Source organism: Pectinophora gossypiella, chromosome 22, assembly GCF_024362695.1.
Source record: "Pectinophora gossypiella chromosome 22, ilPecGoss1.1, whole genome shotgun sequence".
Classification (NCBI taxonomy): domain Eukaryota; kingdom Metazoa; phylum Arthropoda; class Insecta; order Lepidoptera; family Gelechiidae; genus Pectinophora; species Pectinophora gossypiella.
In genome coordinates this window covers 7003833-7018153 of record NC_065425.1, presented here as the reverse complement: position 1 = coordinate 7018153, position 14321 = coordinate 7003833, and positions in this window count along the sequence as shown.

Below are 14321 nucleotides of genomic sequence, written 5' to 3'. Positions count from 1 at the left end.
CCGTGCTTCGGAGGGCACGTTAAGCCGTTGGTCCCGGCTATTAGCCGTAAAAACACCTCCACCAACCCGCAGTGGAGCAGCGTGGTGGAGTATGCTCCCCATCCCCATACCCCCTCCGGTTGATTGAGGGGAGGCCTGTGCCCAGCAGTGGGACGTATATATAGGCAGTTTATGTTATGTTAAGCTGAAGAGATGATAAAACTAATTACAATACAATATCTAGCGTAGCGAGTCGATTCAGCATCGCCTTTTAACATTGTTTTTGTGTCTTCTTAGAAAAATTGCAGATCATAACAGTCAAAACTACACGCAAATTGTACTTCATAAGATAATATAGCTTTTGGATTTTTGTTTCATACAAGACCATTAACCCGGCCCCTTGGGATCAGAGTCATCTTCTCTGTCCACCACTGGGACAATATCTGTTCTGTTCTGCCGCGGGGGTGGGCGCCTCTTACTTCAGTAGGCCAGAGTGAGATGGTGGCTAAGTTCGGGTAGGGACACAGACCTACGGGATATAACGTAGAAATCTTGCCCAGGGACACCGGTGAAGACCTCAACGCTTGCAGTGGTGGATATGGGAGACATCGGTACGGTAATGCAGGACGGAAGGGGCAAGTCACAGGGACTGTAACCTGGAACCTGACAGAGGGCAGCAGTAACTGTTAGTACTATTTAGAGGCGAAGGACAGGAGTCCTAGGACTACTCTGGGCGCCATCCCACTCGCGTCAAACATAGTATTGCGGGGCGGAAGGCAAAATGGAAACCACTGCACTATTTTTCCCTAAAAAAGTAGCATGGAGAATGTAATACCGACAAGAGCGTGGCTCTTAAATTAGTGAGAAGATAATACATAACATCCCTTTACATGTACTTAAAAGGAAGTTAACCATCTACTTACTACATTCCACAAACGGTCCTAAGTAACAGTAATTAAACATTGAAGTCCTAATAATACATCACTTCAAAACTGAAGGAAGGAAGTGTTTTACTGAAGGAATAATTAAACGCACCGATATTTGCGTTTTCCGGTCGAAAATTTATATTTTGTTAAGCTTCGTTTGCATTGTACATTGTAAAAGTACCGACGTTTTTGAGACACGCTCATAATGTTCTTATTGTAAGTATATTAATTTTGCAACATAAGCCCTCGACTATATTTCGGATTGGGGTAGTGGGGTATATCCTTCGCCAGATTGCGATGAGTTGCCTTTTGGCATGGAAAAAAGTATAATAATAGTTGCTGTGTAGGTATCTATAGTACGGCAACTCTCCGCCCCGAACCAATTCGTGTCGAGCGCCGAGCTAGATTCACCTCACCCCCTCTGGGTCTTACTTTAGTCAAAAGGCCGTAAGTCGCTAAGGAGTAAGGGGGAGCGCGCGCGGACTGTTTGTTTCGCTCACACTTACGGTGTAACGGTAAGAATGAGATTTTTCTATGGAGTACCCGGGATATGCGTCTGGTAACTTAAGACTCTGCTCATTCCGACTTGTGTTTGCTTGTGTTTAGTATGAATACTAACGTCTCTAATCATTTATAAACCGTTTTGGATGTTATTCTTCCATATGTACCTTCCTACTAAGCTAAAAATCATTTATTTATGCAATAATGTGTAGTAGTTCTTATAAATAAGCATGACACTTACAACATAACATCCCGTCGGGGCACTGCAATTGATTTCTTTCTTTGTCTTCACTAAAAATATATTTTAATGCAACAAATGTTTGTAAATATAAATTCAATTATTGCGCTACGCTCGCGTACTATCCTTTACGTATTAAAACTCATTACCTATTTCAAACGAGGCTCAAGAAAATAGCGGATACCACGACATTCTGTTGTCTCTGCGCCACATTCCGCCCCTCCCACTCACTTCCTTGCTGTTAGGAGAACGGTATTATCACCATGTACCTACTGTAATTATTGTTAGTTTAACAGCATACCGATATGTTTATGGGAAAGTAATTAGATAGCTAAAAGTTTGTGGACAATAATTTATGTTTGTTTGCTAAAAAAAATATATATATACACATACCAATTTTCCTTTGGGGTAGGGACTTATATCTATATAATATACTAACTACGGTCTTGACACACCGTTTTCCCTTCTTCCACTCTCTTATTTTTTTTTATTTCTAACTCCTTCTTGAAAGAAAAATAAATACTTGAACAAGTAGGATTTCGTGAAAGATAATTTTAGTTATTCTTAATTCTTTCTTCTTATTTAGAGAATAAGTTTTCGTAAAAGATAATGTTGTTTTAGCTAGTCAATAACAGTGATCTCCTAAAAAGTTCCTGTTTCAATACCGGGTTACAGATTTAGCTTCGTTAAGTTGTCTCGGGGAAGTACCTATATAATTTGTCTCTATATGAAGTATGGAACTGAAAATAATTAAAAAAAAACACAAAAGCGGCCAATCAGACCCTGCCAGCGCGGCGTGGTCGACGATTTCCCTCATTCGGCGCTTATCGCTGTCGACTCGCTAGAGTCGATTAATTCTTTCAAATAGTCTTCCTCTCAGACGACGCCCCGAGCCGAGGTTCGCGCCCAATTAGGCACCCTCAGGCCTGTTGTCTTAAATTTTGTACCGCTTTTGTAGCGCTCCCCATTTGTCCGGCCAAGTAGTTAATGCCATCTGTGGCAAATCTACAATGAGTCACGTCATATAAAAAACCTCTGTGCACCTTGGTTGGCGAATACATTCAACACGATGCCAAATTATATTGCAAAAAAGTCCCTAAAACATTTTTTTAAATCAAGGGATGAAGCCTATTTTTCCTCACCTGTCGAATGACATCTCAATGCAGCGATCATCGCACCCTACATTTAGATGTGGTAAACTATTTCATAAAATTGATAACGGAAACGAACACCCGGACCCGGCCATACCTCAACACACCACATTAGTGGAGACTGGCCGATGTGTCATTAGGGGATACCACTTGGGGGCACGGCATTCTAACAGTCTTGATAAGGATGGCAGATTGGCTACCTATAATTTAAAAATAAAATAACAAACAAAAATATAGCGTCTGTCGCGTTTACTTTTCTTTTTGATATCTGTGTTAAAAAGTAGGTAAGTACTTATTTCATTTTGAGATAAGAAGTTTTATTATATTTAGCAAGAAAAAAAAAACAATGTTTCTTGGAAACGTAGGTGAAACGAGTTTTAATGTAAGGTCATTTTTAACTTTAAATACTATAATAATTTACAAGATAAAAAGCCAAAGTCCTAAAGATTAGATCGCCTAAAATACTTACTATCTATGTAGAGTATACATTAAGGACATCTATTTTGATTCAACTTTATTAATGCAGTAGGTATGCGACAGTCGCACTTTGAACAAAAAACAAATGAAGTCCGAACGTCAAGTCCCATTTAATAGGCAAATAACAGTCTCTCCCAATAGCATCCAATACGTCGTCATAAACGCGTATACTCCGAAGTTCTATCCATAATTTCGGGTGCCCGTCATTATGACACGTCTCAATTTAGTTTCAACACATAAATCGTAACAAACAGCCTCCTGCGGGTGGGCTGGCTTAGATTACCAACACGTGGAGGTGACTGACTCTCATTGCCTTAATAGTATAGATATTCTGGTAATTACAATCAGAGAATCGGCTTTACTTTATTACGTGATTAGAGTGCGATACAAATTACAAAATGGCTGGTTTTCCCTTTGTGGGTTGGAAGGTCAGACAGGCAGTTGCTTCTGTAAAAAATGCTATGGAGATGATGATGACAAAGTACAAAACGGTCTAGTGATCAACTGAAGATATATTGCAAGGGATGGGGTTAACGACCCTATGTCACAAGTACACCATGGTTGCAACAGCAGCGGGAAAATTATTGGCCGAATACAGGTTAGGTCACATACCTCCGAAAATGCATTTCTCGGAATGTAGGTTTCCTTCACCGCTGAGTAGGTATGTGACAATCAATTTATGATCCAAACATGAATTCGAAAATCATTGGTTTAGGCTTGGCTTGGTTCGAACCAGCGACCACACTGACTAAACAATAACAAATAATAAGTATAAACTGTAGACCACACATTGAGGCCTTTAATAGAGATGTGTAATAATAGGCACTTACAAATTGTACGGCGGTGGTTGGCGGGTGGCGGTCACCTCTAAATTACACTACCCCCGGTAGCTTCATTTCCGGTACAAAAATAACCATTTACAAACTAAACACCTTGGCTATTGGTTTGATGCTTTTGTGCTTACTGTAATCATATACTACACAGAAGTCCCTTCCGGGGAAGGCTTTTCGCAATTATGAGTTTTCAGTTGTCAATCATCTGACCCTTTCCTTTTCGGCGGATAAGAAAGACAGGTAGAACTTAAAATAAAATTAGGAAGTTACTGCAGGAATCCACTGCCCTATTTTTCCCTAAAAAAGTAGCATGGAGAGTAGAAAAATGCTGCACCGACAAGAGCGTGGCTCTTAAATTGATGATGCACTGCAGGAATCGAGGCCATTGTCCTCTGTAATCAGTCTAATGTCATAACTACTGCATTTCTCCAAAAATACTTTAAGGTTTAAAAATGTACCCAAACGAAGCCGATTCGTGTGGCGAGTCTAATAAAAAGGCCAACAATCAATTCCATCATGTAACTAACTATGCAATATATCTTCAGATATTGCTTTCCTTATCCAATATACAAATATAACTCCGCACGTACCAGTCCATAACAGTAGCGAAACTCAGTAGCAAGAGGAATATTAAGCAGCGAACGAGAATTACGCGAAATTGCGTTATTACCATTTACTATTACCGTCCATTACCATTGCCAATGTTTGGACGGCCTGATCGCTACCCCGCTGATGGGTTCAGCTATTACTGAATATTACCACGAACTTTGTACGCACGTACGAAGCTAAACAGTTTGATACGGAATTTAGTTTTGAACTTTCGAATGACGTTAGAGGCTTAGCATAAATTAGTGGATTCATCAGATCACCATTTGCGGAGACATTTCGTTTTTATTGTTTTTATACCACTTATCCGTGCTTAGAGAAACTCGCAATCGTGGGGGGTCAGCCAAGTTGCAAACGATTTTGACGATGACAGTGATGAAAATCTATGGCATGAGATTAACCCTATACATTATCATACACTGTCGATTGTCATAGTCGTATGCAACTTAGCTAAGGCCCCACTGCTTATGGACACGCACTAAGAAAGGTCTGAAAATTCGAACGCGATTCGAATCCGCATTTCTTATCAAGACAAAACAAGGTTTTTAAGGCTGATTCCAGGTAGTGGTTGCCTGGAAGAAATGGCTTTACAGCAAAGATGCCGCCCATTTGTATTGTTACTAAATGTTTGTATCTTTTGTTTGTGTGCAATAAATAATATTTGATTTGAAAACAAGTGTCTTAAAGTTACGAAACGAATAACTTCTCTATACAACCAGTTTAATATTTTTATATTAATGTTTAACCTTTTGCGGCCGATATTTCTAGGGACAATGAGGTTTTGATATTAAAAGGAGATTCGGTCTACGACTTTAACGTCAAGTCGAAGTTAACAAAAATCGATGAATCAACACTTCATCAATCTATTCATCAACTCACCAAACTGCGGCTGAGTTTGTCAACGGTCGGTCTGCATCAGTATCATAGTTTGTTTTGTAACAATACGATTACAGACAGTGCAGTAACACAAACATTTTATCATAATAGTCTTATTTAAATTTAATTTATGAAAAATAAGCTGAACTACGGATCAAATAAGTACACTTTTTGCCAGGGTGCGTACTACTTACTGAAAACAAAAGTTCTTGCAAATTCGCGTAAGCCTTGGAGTCAAAAAGATAAAAGTCTAGAACTTCATCAACAACACAACCAACTGAGCAAACAATGAAACAAAGAATTAAAACGTTAGGTTAATGAAAAGAGAGACGTTGACATAGGTACCAGTGTATTTGTACTTAGTTTGCAATTGCATACTACAACATGAAGCTAAATACAGTTAAGTAGATTCAAAACACAAGAAGCTACCTCCCATCACACATCACCAGCCCATTAATGTCCCCACTACTGGGGCACGGGCCTTCCCTATGGATGGATGGATAGGGAGATCGGGCCTTAAACAACCACGCGGACCCAGTGCGGATTGGTGGTTATTAACGACTGCTAATGCAGCCGGGACCAACGGCTTAACGTGTCTTCCGAAGCACGGAGGAGATCGAGTTGATAACTTTTTTGTTGTGGTCACCCATCCTATGAGGCCTTTGCGAGAGTTGCTTAACTTCAACAATCGCAGACCGAGCGCGTTTTCTGCTGCGCTGCTGAGCTCCTCAAGCTACCTCACCGTATCTATATCCTTCCTCTGTACTGTACCATATTCGGCAGGATCGACAAGCGTGACGACGTGTCTTCGTCACAAGATGACAATCGGCACAGTCGCGCACACAAGGCGGTATCGTGACAATGTACAGTCGGATAGAGTCGTCGGATGTCGCTAATCACCCGTATTGTTGTCGCGCAGATGTTACAGGGATAGGGTGTCCATGGACTCAGTAATTTGAAGTATGGATGAATGTACATAATGCACTCCTGTCGTTTTAAAATGGCGATATTGAGGCGTAAATGAGAATGAACTATGTGAAAAATCGTGAAAATAGAACTCCATAGTGTGCCGTGAAGATGAAATAAGATATTGTACGGATAAAAAAAGCTTCATTATATTTTTATTAGAACCTTAGACTATTTATGTTTACATTTCGATAAGTCTTTCGTACTTTCTCTGACAAAACCGCATGATGCAGTAACGTCTTTAATTATTTTTTTTAACATGTAAGTATAACTAATCCTTCATAATAACTTATCCCATTTCCAATTCTGTCCCAACCACCGAGCACATATGGTCACCCTACTCAGTGACAATACAGACCATTTAATTACGTGTGACCGATGTACTCTGGGTTATTTAGTGTCACCATTGAGAAGGAGTGATAGATAGTTGATACACCGTGTATTATGATGTAGGGTACCATGATACTTTATTATGGAGTTTCTAAATAGAGCACAAGGAACCTTAATAGAGCAATGCTTACTATTTGAGAGCTTTTTAAATGAAGTTTATGTTAGGGATGTAATTTGCAAATCGTCGTTACCAATTTAACCCTTTCATGGACAGAGATCATGGGTCATTAATGGTTCATAATAGGTAATATGACACATTGGGATCGGAACGTCATTAGACATTCTGTCCTTGAAAGTGATAAAATCTATTATGTGCAATCGGGTCAATTTTACAGAAATTAAAAAAAAACCACTTGATATTTTTTGTATGACTGTGTGTTAAAAATATTAAAAGATAAGTAAGTGATATTTATGTACATAAGAGTTTGTACTGAATGTTTTAGGAACAAAATACTATTCGATCCTGACAAAAAAGAAATTTGGTGAGGGCGACACATAAGAGCTTTTAAATTGGCAACGACGAAATTAATGTCATTTTATATTTTATTTGACATTTGTTTGCATTGCGCACTTATTTTTATATGCGCAAATTTCAAATTGCAATATTGCTTTTTTAGATAAATTGCTTTTATGTGGCCTTTTTAGCTCCTCTGTACTTCGTATACAGCTCATGAAGCAATAAGATTACGGTCTCAATATCAATAATTATTGTGATTACATTCGCGTTTACTCAACAATTGTAAAAGATATTTCTCAGTAATTGGTATTTCGTTACGAACTATAGTTCTGAAATTGTTATGAAATGGAATAGAAAACCTAAAATTAAATAAATAAAGTTAAATTATTTCTTTACTTACGATGTGGAAACAAACCTAAAAACATTAAGAGAGTTCTATTACACGTAACATAAACTGCGTAGTTAAAGGTACAGTCCGTTATTAAATATAAATTGATACTACTTTAAAAAACTATCATTTCCCTAGTTTTTATTTCGTTTTTTCACAGGGTCCGCTTACCTAACCTAAAGATTAGAATAGTGCAGCTTTTTGCTGAAGCGACTGACTACCTGATTTTCCACGGGCGAAGGAAAAACCATCCCATTACAGGTTAAGTCACATACCTCCGAAACGCAATTCTCGGGGTGGGTTTCCTCACGATCATTTCCTTCACCGCAGAGCACGTGACAAAGATCCACACAGGAATTCAAAAATCATTGCTTTCGACCCTTGCTAGGATTCGCACCTGCGACACAGTGAGAGTCAACCATTATCAGTAAGATTTTTGAATTATATTGTTTATTAAACGGTTATTTTTTATACTTACTGTCATAGAATAAACAATAACGTAACATAACAAATACTTTATTGCACACACAGGATATACAAAACAAAAGAGAAATAGAAAGAGTACCTACAACAGGCGGCCTTAATGCTAAGTAGCAATCTCATCCAGGCAACTGTTCTTTCTCGATCATTTTCCACATAATTATACAAATATGCCACTCCCACTTCATTTACTTGACTGGTAAACAAAAAATATTTTATCATACTGTTAACCGTTTTATCCACTTATTTAACATTAGTCATCAGTAGGTAGTATTTAAACAAAGAATTCTGAAGGGCACACGCTAATTTTCACAATCAAACTCGAAAGGTTTAAAATACTATACAAATGTCTTTATCGTTGTGTCAACATATTCTTATGAATTTTAAAAGATATTAAAAGAACGACCACCTCTTAGCGCCTCTGTATTTAGGCACCCTTTTGTTGAACTAACAAAATTAACTACACATATCTAGAAATTTTCAAAAAGTCTTATTTCTCAAGTTTTAAGGTCTAAATTCTCGAAATTAAAGGCCTGTGTAAAGGCAAAAAGGCAGTGCCTTTTGGTTCGGTCATCTGTCATCAATGGACGTCACATTACGTCTCTTTTAGGATTACAAAAGACTTTGGGTCCTTTTTGATCAGCAACCGTATTCTCTGGCTTTTACGACAACAAGTGCAATTTAAATTCCAAAGTCAACATCCACTGTATAGTTCCTTTTGAACTTTTAAAAGGGGGTTGAGTAAAAGCGGCGATGGATGTGCAAGTTTTGGGATGTGGTTTTTATCAAAGTAAAACGTGTTTTTGCCTGAGTTTTGAAAGAAATCGATCAATAATACTTTACCAGTTAAAGTTCAGGTATTGTACCGTACAGACTATTTGGTGGATTCTTCAAGAGTTGTAAATTGTTATTAAAATGTTAAATAATTGATGAACCGTGTCAACGGGTGTTTCGCTTAGTTTTTTTAAGTTATTTCTAAACATTTTCTTTTGATTGATGGAGGGAGCGACAAGGTGCGTGTGAATGTTTACGACTTTGATGGCTATGGAAGAGATATACTTAGTAATGATTATCACAAAATTTCATCTCTTTTTCTTAGTTTTTCACAGAGTCCGCTAACCTGTCTGACCTTCCAATCCGCGAGGGAAAACCAGTCCAAAATACAAGTAGGTTAGGTCACATACCTCCTAAACGTATTTCTCGGGAATGTGGGTTACCTCACGATGTTTTCCTTCGCCGCTGAGCATGTGATAATCATTTACATAACATAAAACATAAACTGCCTATATACGTCCCACTGCTGGGCACAGGCCTCCCCTCAATCAACCGGAGGGGGTATGGAGTACTCCACCACGCTGCTCCACTGCGGGTTGGTGGAGGTGTTTTTTACGGCTAATAGCCGGGACCAACGGCTTAACGTGCCCTCCGAAGCACGGAATCATCTTACTTTTTCGGACAATCAGGTGATTCAAGCCTGAAAAGTCCTTACCAAACAAAGGACAGTCTCACAAAGTGATTTCGACAATGTCCCCATCGGGAATCGAACCCGGACCTCCAGATCGTGATAATCATTGTATAAGTATAAGTTATGTACGCCGTAATTGTCATATATATTAGTCACAATACCGTGGTTACGGTATTGTACGGTATTTATTTTATTTTATTTATTTATAAAGTACAACCACATCACATAATATTTAAACATTTTACATTTATAAAACCTTATAAATGTAAAATGTTTAAATATATGTGTTGTACTTTATAAATAAATAAAATAAATAAATCATTTATGATCCAAATATGAATTCGAAAACAAAATCGTAAATCATTGTTTGGAGGGGGGGGCTGGATTCGAACCTATGGCCTCATAGTGAGAGTTGAGCGTTCACTAGCTAATAGGTATGATTGGATTGAACACATGTAAAACAGGAACAAGCTATGCGTGTCATCACACGTATCATTGTGAGGGATTGCAGCGCGCGCTTTGCTAACGCTCTCTCATTTGAGGGCTAAACGCCGCCCGCGCAGCCGGAGGCGCTAAGATATCGTGTTGTACGGTAATTTCTTTATTAATGAATCAAGCCAAGTAGGAGTGGAAATGCAACTGGTTTTGTATGATACCTGAACGGAATTTTCGTTTGTTTGTGTTTAGGTGAAATTTCCGTCATAGACAAAACGTAAAAAAGCTCGGTAAGGCTCGGTGAGGTGTGGGTACTTAATTCATCTTGCGATGGACGCTTATGTTGACAAAACGTATTTTTTTTTTGGAATAGGTACCTTCCTATGATTGTAAACAATAACCTATGCTGAAATTTCATATTGCTAAGAAAATATCTACATAATTAAGAATAATAAAATAAATAATTATTATTAATTAGACGAACGAAAATACATTTGCAATTTTAACACAATTAAATGCTGCCTACTTCACAAATAAATACATGCTATATAAACTTAACCCCCAATCGCATGTAGTGTTAAGAACTTAAAGAAGCGTCATTTTAAGGGAGGCTGCGCAGGCGCAACGATTAGCGGTAGGTCTGTCGCTTCACTCATTACTGAGCTCTAATTGCGCCGCACTGGGCCGCTCAAACGCGCCGCCTGCTTTCATCTTGCCGCCTGTAGGCAGCGGGCATGGTGAACGAGCGGAGGCGGAAGCGGGAAACTGGTGGGGTGTTTTTTTTTGTTTGTCGGGTGGATGAATATGGATGATTATTTTTATTCATTTAATTTAGGCCACTGAGACCCATACAATTTAACCTGTTTTGGGCTGAATTTTCCCTTCGCGGGTTGGAAGGACCCACAGGCAGTCGCTTCTGCAAACACCGGACCTGTAAAATCTTTAGGTTAAGGTTAACGCATCCTGAGTAAAACTGGATAACGTTAGAGAGATGATGACGATGAAGCCCGTACAACATACCTACTTACCATAACCTCATTTAATGTTAATGTAATTTTATTGAAATTTCTTCGGCATCACCTTCCTGAAGCGTTGGAAAACTACTCCTTGGCCGGAAGGCCGTGGTTGAATTCAGCGAGTATGGTGGACCCATAGACCTTGAAAGTTCTAAAGCTTGGAGGCCTCTTAGACTCGTGCACAGTTATCTCCCCCTATATCAGCTGCTGTAGGGCTGACATGCGATAAAATTTTGTCACGCTCATTTTATCGATTCTGACGATATATGATTATAATTATCGTTTTGTCGATTCGTGCTAATATGTGAACCCAAATAAGTCATGTCGTTCTGTCAAAATACGAACAAAATCACGTGCCACGCATGTTAGCGAAAAAACAAACTTATTTATTTGGACAAAATGTATTTAATCGATCGATAATTTTATCACGTGGTGCATATTCTCGGCGCTTCCTGTTGTGGATTACACTCTCAGGTTCGGATCAATTTCCACTGAACTCGCAGTAAAAAAATAACATAAAATACATATAGCTGCTGATATCCGAATCATGACTTAAAATCGCTTAAACAAGGGACTATGTTCCATTCAACAGTATTAAGAGCACTTACAATAGGCCAAATGTTTCGTTTTCATTTTTAGATGGATACATACGCCGCATGCCATACCGGGTGAGAGCTTTCAGCGCTTCCCATTTATCCGGCCAAGTAGTTAATGCCATCTGCGGCAAATCTAAAATAAGTTCCATCAAAAAAAACCGCATGCCATACAATGTGAGGTGCCTTTATATTCATCGTGAGGCATATACTACGCACGTATTTCACGTAGCATGGCGTGAGGCGGACGGCGTGCAATGTTTGTATCCGGCTTTAGAAAACCAATATCAAGTGTCCCTGAAAATTTTCTTCTAGTGTAGTTTTCTCTGTATACGGTCACGAGCATTAATATGTATACACTTTGGTACCATGTCACATTAACTTTTTTGACAAATTGAACTGTAAGTCTCACTAAATGTCAAATATGTTAGTGCGACAGAGTCCTAAAGTGGGTACATTATATTGCTCATGACTTTATGTCTGTGGAAAAAGTACCTCTATTTTTCGTCGAGATCACTAGATCGCCAACAAGCCCGCTTCCTTGTACGCACACCTTAACCCCATAATAATTATGCTGATGAGATTTTTAAACTGTTCACATTTATTGAAATTTAATCCTTATTATCACCGGGATATGACGCGGTTGCCTTCAAAAGAGTTTCTTAAAGTAGGCTTTACCAAAGATTTTTTCTTCATAGTAAAGCAATTGTTTTTATTCATTTATTGGCTGTAGAGTTAAGTGCGGCTTATTAGCATGGGGTATCGAGTTATAGAGTTTACACTAATTTTATTGTTTCAATTCGGTTTTTAACTTTATTGGAATTGGGTATTAGAGGAGTGAAAAGCGGTATCGCTTGAACCCTTTGATGTTCCGCTTCCTGTTTTGTACTATCACTTTATTTTATATGAGGGTATTAGTGTATTTGCCCAATGAAATTCTTGAAATCAGTAAGTAGGTACGTACGATAAGGTGCAAAAGTCCAATCAGTTTCTTGCAAAGTAATAAATTACCTAGTTGCACTTAAGACCTGGTTACATGTCGTTTTTATAACAGACCGAAAACACCTACAAAAACATAAATTTTATGATTATGACAACTAATGCTTTATAATTTCAACACTGTTTACAAATAATAATTCGCTGGGCTAAGTGACTGCACTTTTGCTCTTTGACTGTACAGTCATGAGCAATATCATGTACCCACTTTAGAACCCTGTCGCACTATCATATTTGACATTTAATGAGACTTACGGTTTAATTTGTCAAAAAGTTAATGTGACACGGTTTCAAAGTGTATACATATTAGTACTCGTGACCGTACTTATTTGTCATGAATATTAAAATGGGGAAAATAACATACTCGCTACTTTTGCAACGCCAATTAAATATTATAAATACTGCAATCTTCTTCTTCTATTATCTTCTGACTGACTAGAGTCAGTCCCTCCTCTCTCAATGGGGAGACCCAAAATGCAACATTACATTAAATGTAGGTAATAAAATACAGCAATAAAGTAAACGGTGGTTGCGTTGATGTCTTTTGTATGGAATGTAAAATAAATACTATATATTTTTTTTAAATATTTTGACCAATTGCTTTTTGCCATTAATTTCTTTCTTCTTTCATACTGTACCAAAGATCATTACGGTTGTTACCTTTCATGGTGATGAGCTTCTAGCGCTCATCATTTGTCCGGCCAAGTAGGTAGTTAATGTCATCTGTAAAAAGTCAAAGTCACGTGAAAAAAATCTTTCATAGATATTTTTTTGTTTTGGTTTTCCCCGAAGGGCAAGGCAAAGGGAACTATGCCTATACAATATCTTATGTTTTTTTTTCGTCCCGTTCCCAGTCCCGCCAAAAAGTTTTCTTTCATAGATAAAACACATTACTTATATCAATTACCATCCTTCTCTTGTATTTAAAAATAAAAGAACATGCTCTATCAAAGACAGCTCTCTCACAGGTCTAAATACTTATTCCTACATTCTTCTTGCGTATTCATTGATATAGGTTCCCATCACCTCCCACATCCATACATACATACATCCATACATACATACATCCATACACACATAAGGCACAGAGGCTTCGCGGCAGGCCTCTAATTGTATGAATGGCTTTAACTCCAAGAGACGGACCACACACATTATACTAATTTGGTACCTACATACTTCTTAACTTTCCATTGATTTGATATATGAGATCACGTTTAGGATACTTAATTTAATTGATGGTTCAGCTGCTTACGTAGCCGTGAACTCTTATGTTTAAAACATGATCCTTCTATTAACATAACATAACATAACAAATACTTTATTGCACAAACAGGAAAAAACAAAATACAAAACAAAAGAGAAATAGAATTAGTACAATAGGCGGCCTTATTGCTAAGTAGCAATCTCTTCCAGGCAACCTTTAATTATAGGAGATATTGAATATTAAGTAATATAGCGGGATAGTGCAGCATGGGAATACTTGTGCATATAAAAATAAATACACTTTCGACTACATAAACTACATAATAATAATACACATAATTATAA